At 57.7% G+C, this 4,176-nt stretch overlaps 1 long non-coding RNA gene across 1 annotated transcript; it reads right to left on the bottom strand.

Annotated features, from left to right (window-relative positions):
• Window positions 1–619: 619 nt before the first annotated feature.
• Window positions 620–2,511, bottom strand: LOC116540125. Its single transcript, XR_004264313.1, has 2 exons — window positions 1,172–2,511; window positions 620–1,025 (listed from the first exon to the last, which is right to left on the bottom strand). It is a non-coding gene; the product is annotated as an uncharacterized LOC116540125 (long non-coding RNA).
• Between the last annotated feature and the right edge of the window lie 1,665 nt (window positions 2,512–4,176).

Below are 4,176 nucleotides of genomic sequence, written 5' to 3' on the forward strand. Positions count from 1 at the left end.
CTGGGGACGGCGGGTTCTCGGGGTTCCTGGAGCACTGTGTCGTCCTCAGCAAGATCGTTACATCTGCCAGGGCTTGCCTCAAGAGCCTGGCCTGGCCTCTTCCTAGAATGCACGGAACCGGATCCATGAACTGGAGGGCCTCTTCGGAGCCCCTCCTTTGCCGGCCGAGAGGCATGCCTGCAGTCTGCTGAGCCACACACTGGTTTCATGATGGAACCACTGGCCCAGGCCAGCTCGACCACCTGTGAAGGGTCCTGCTGTGCTCATCCTGGGGACTTGGTCACAGCAGCTACTGGCCAAGATCAGATGTCGCTGAGGGGCTGCTCACCACCACCCTCGTTCTCCAGCGTCAGGGAAGTGTTTTAACATGTTGATGTTTTCGACTTGATCTTGTGGTCTCTTTCTTACCTGTGTGCCATGGGGGAAAAAAGCCATCCACAATTGGGCTTCACCACTGCTGCTGCTTTTGGGGAGAGAGGAAGTTGATGGAGTCAGGCCTTTGCTCTTGGGTGGGGCACAGGCAGGTAGCTTGGTGGGGGCCACGCAGTTCTGGGCACCTTCAGCCAGTGGTAGAGTCTCCTTTTTCCTATCACAGTAATTCTGCTACCCCTTCTTTTTCGCCTTCTTCCTCCTCTGCCCTGTCTTCTAGCCCACGCGCTCTTAGCCAGACTTCAGACTCGGCATACATGGCGTCCCGAGTGTTGTCTGTGTGTGAGTGATGATCAAACCCAGCTGGTGGCACCTTCCCCGGGCCGTGTTTGCCATTTCCTGGGAATGAATGTGAGCTCAGGGCTCATGTCCTTGTATGGTGAATTCTATATAACGCCCCTCCCTCTCTCACAGCTAGGAGGCTTCATCACTGCTAGGCCAGCTGGAGAACTCCCCAGAGCCCAGGAGACACTGTTTCCTCTACTGCCCCCGAATACAGGGCACCAGCACTCTGAAGCAAGGGCCATTAGGTGCTCCTACCTGGCGCCTGGCGTGGTCCTGGGGTGCCTGGGATCTTCTGACTTTCAGTCTAGTACCTGGAAAGGGCCATCAGACACTCCTTCCTGGCACCTGGCATGGTCCTGGGGTGGCCTGGGATCTTTCCATCTAGCACATGGAAAGGGCCATCAGACACGTACCTGACGCCTGGCGCAGTCCTGGGGTGTCTGGGATCGTCTAGCACGTGGAAAGGGTCATCAGACACTCCTACCTGGCACCTGGTGTGGTCCTGGGGTGCCTGGGATCTTCTGACTTCCCATCTAGCACGTGGAAAGGGCCGTCGGACACTCCTACCTGGCGCAGTCCTGGGGTGTCTGGGATCTTCTGTCTTTCCGTTTAGCACGTGGGACCCAGTACAAGAAATGCCACAAGCTGGGGGGAGGGGGCACTGTCAGTGGCTGTCGGTTCAGTAAGCCAGCCATTGCCCACACTGCCTATTCACTCGAGAGGAGATGAATCGTTTCCTGTTTTAGATGGCTGTGGAGCCAGTATGAGCTCATAAACCAAACAGCAATTTTCAGAGACATCTGTTCCTGATCTTCAGAATAAACTCAGTGTCCAGTTGCTGAGGCTGGTGGGAGCCTACATCAACGCCACTGCTCTCCCAAAGCGGGGGGGCCTCGGGGATCCAGCTTCTCTGACAAGCAGGTTAGACCAGAGGCCGCCTCAAAGATATACCACGTGGAAGGAAGATGTAGAGAAGTGATCACAGAAAATAAGCAGCTTCCTCTTCAATGGACAACCTTGTGCCATGGCCAGGTCCCGGGTGGACATTTTCACTTTGCGAAAGGAACTGTACACAAATGCCCAAGGCGAGACCACAAGTGGCCTGGATGCTGGCTGATCGGGGGCCTTGTGAGGAGCAAGGAGAGGCCTCGAGCCCACCTCCCCCAGCTCTGCCTCAGCCCCCATGGCCACAGGGAGGCTCAAGGGGAGTGAACTAGGTAAACATGCTTGGAAACTCACATCTGGATGCAGCTGGAAGAGTTAAATATTTAGATTCGTGGCTTCCCCGGACCACGGCGAACACAAACATCCACACCGCAGGGCTGAGTTTTGTGCAAATGTTGGGGCTTTGCATTTTTTTATTAACATTTTCCTTTCACATGGTTTACATCAATTTATAATCTACATAAGTTGAAACAGAATGTAGACAAAAAAATATATCCTTGCCAACTTATTAAAGTCAGATATTAACGAAGGGTCCCATCCCACCTGTGTATTGGCAGGAACTGGCAGCCATCGGCCACTGCCCCTCAAGGACAAGCCAGCCTGGGAGTCCTGCGGCCTGACCCCGGCTGGCACAGCCCACCCTGTGGGGCACAGTGGCCGAGGTTCTGGGCTGCACAGGCCCCGTGTCACAGGAGAACCCGCTGGGGACTTCCGTGGTGCAGTTCAGGCCAGGTCTGGCACCTGACCCCCCCACTCTGGGTGGGATTATAAATAGGAGCCTTTCATGTTTCTCAGCCCATCCAGCCTTCTCACCGCCCGTTCTCACACTGCCTCAGCAAGCCTGGGGCTGGGGGGCTCCCCGGTGCCGAGACCTGAACAGGCCTTGTTTGGGAGGTGAGAGGTGCCCAGGCTGGGCTGGGACTCGCTCTGCCCCTTCCTGTCAATCGCTTTGGAAGCAATGGGGAGTTTTCTGTGCCCCACACTGACACTCGGGAATGGCCAGGCGCTCGCCACACACACTGACCCCTGGATGCCATGCAGCGACCTCAGGGACGTCCAGGCGCTTGGTCTTTAGACTCGCCACACACACTGACACCTGGATGCCATGCAGGGACCTCAGGGACATCCAGGTGCTCAGTCTTTAGACTCGCCACACACACTGACACCTGGATGCCATGCAGGGACCTCGGGGACATCCAGGCGCTCGGTCTTCAGACTCACTAAACACGACACTCGGGAACGGCCAGTCTTTCTTTACACTCGCCCCACATGACGCTCGGATGCCACATACTGACACTCGGGAATGGCCAGGCACTGGGTCTTTAGACTCGCCACACACACAGACATCTGGATGCCACGCAGGGACCTCAGGGATGTCCAGGTGCTGGGTCTTTAGACTCGCCCCACACCAACACTGAGGAACAGCCAGACACTCGGTCTTTCTTGAGACTCCCCACACACGACACTCGGGAACAGCCAGGCACTGGTGTCTTAGCCTCAGGTGGCACTCTTTTTCCTTCGCCACCTGTCCAGGGAGCACGGGCTCCTGGCTAAGCTGCTCACAGGCAGCTGGCTGGTATTTCCTCCTCCTCTCCTCCGTGCACGGCATATTTACTGTTCTGCCCAAGGCCAGAGGATTGAACGGGTTCAGAAAGGGCCCTGCCCCACTGAGCCAGCACCACAGCGCTGGGCCGGCACACCCTTCCTGACGATAGCCCTCAGCACAGCAGTGGGAACCACTCCCCAATCCTGAGGCCCAGAAACGACTCTGCCGGAGAAGAGCTGTACCTACAGCGACAGCTCAGGTGCCTGCAGCTGTCTGCTCTCCAGGCTGACGGCCCGAGGCTGGCAGCGGCAGCCTGTGGGAACACGTCTCGCTCCTTCCTAGTACTGAGCAGTGCGTCTCCAAGTTGGGAACGGAAGCTGTGGGTCCCTACTCTGCCGGACAGTGCCAACGGGAGGCCTCAGCAAACCCTGCCCGAAAGGCGGGCAGCCGATTCCTCACTCTACCCCCAGCTTCTGGAGTTCCCAGCGTGGACCCAGAAGGCTGCGTCCCGAGGCCGGGGCGGCACCCGAGGGCTGGCCACCATGGGCCTGTGCCTTCCCTTCCCAGGCCCTGGAGCACCCGTGGCAGTGCTCAGCTGTGGAGAGTGTGTAAAATCTAAGGCAAGACTGCCACGAGGTCCTGCGGTGCCAGGGAGTGCCTGGCTGCAGCCTGCCTGCCTGGACACCTGCTTCAGCCACATCCGTCACCCTCCAGGAAGCCTTGCTCCACTTGAAAAGCCCCCATAACTCGCTGCTAAGAGCTGCTCACCCAAGACTCGGGACTCCCAGTGCTGTGTTTCCTCAGCAGCCTGACTCTGCCTCCGCCCCACTCTGTCCTGACCCTCCGGCTATCCCAATAGCAGGTCCCTTGTGAGTCTTGACACTCCAAGGAAATAGAACACCCGGGAGGGGAACTGAGAAGCAGAAGACAGTCCGAGATGCCTCACGGGCAGCCAGGACGCAGAAGAGTTA

This window comes from Sapajus apella, unplaced genomic scaffold (genome assembly GCF_009761245.1).
Source record: "Sapajus apella isolate SASKATOON/1434 unplaced genomic scaffold, GSC_monkey_1.0 scaffold136, whole genome shotgun sequence".
NCBI classification, from domain to species: domain Eukaryota; kingdom Metazoa; phylum Chordata; class Mammalia; order Primates; family Cebidae; genus Sapajus; species Sapajus apella.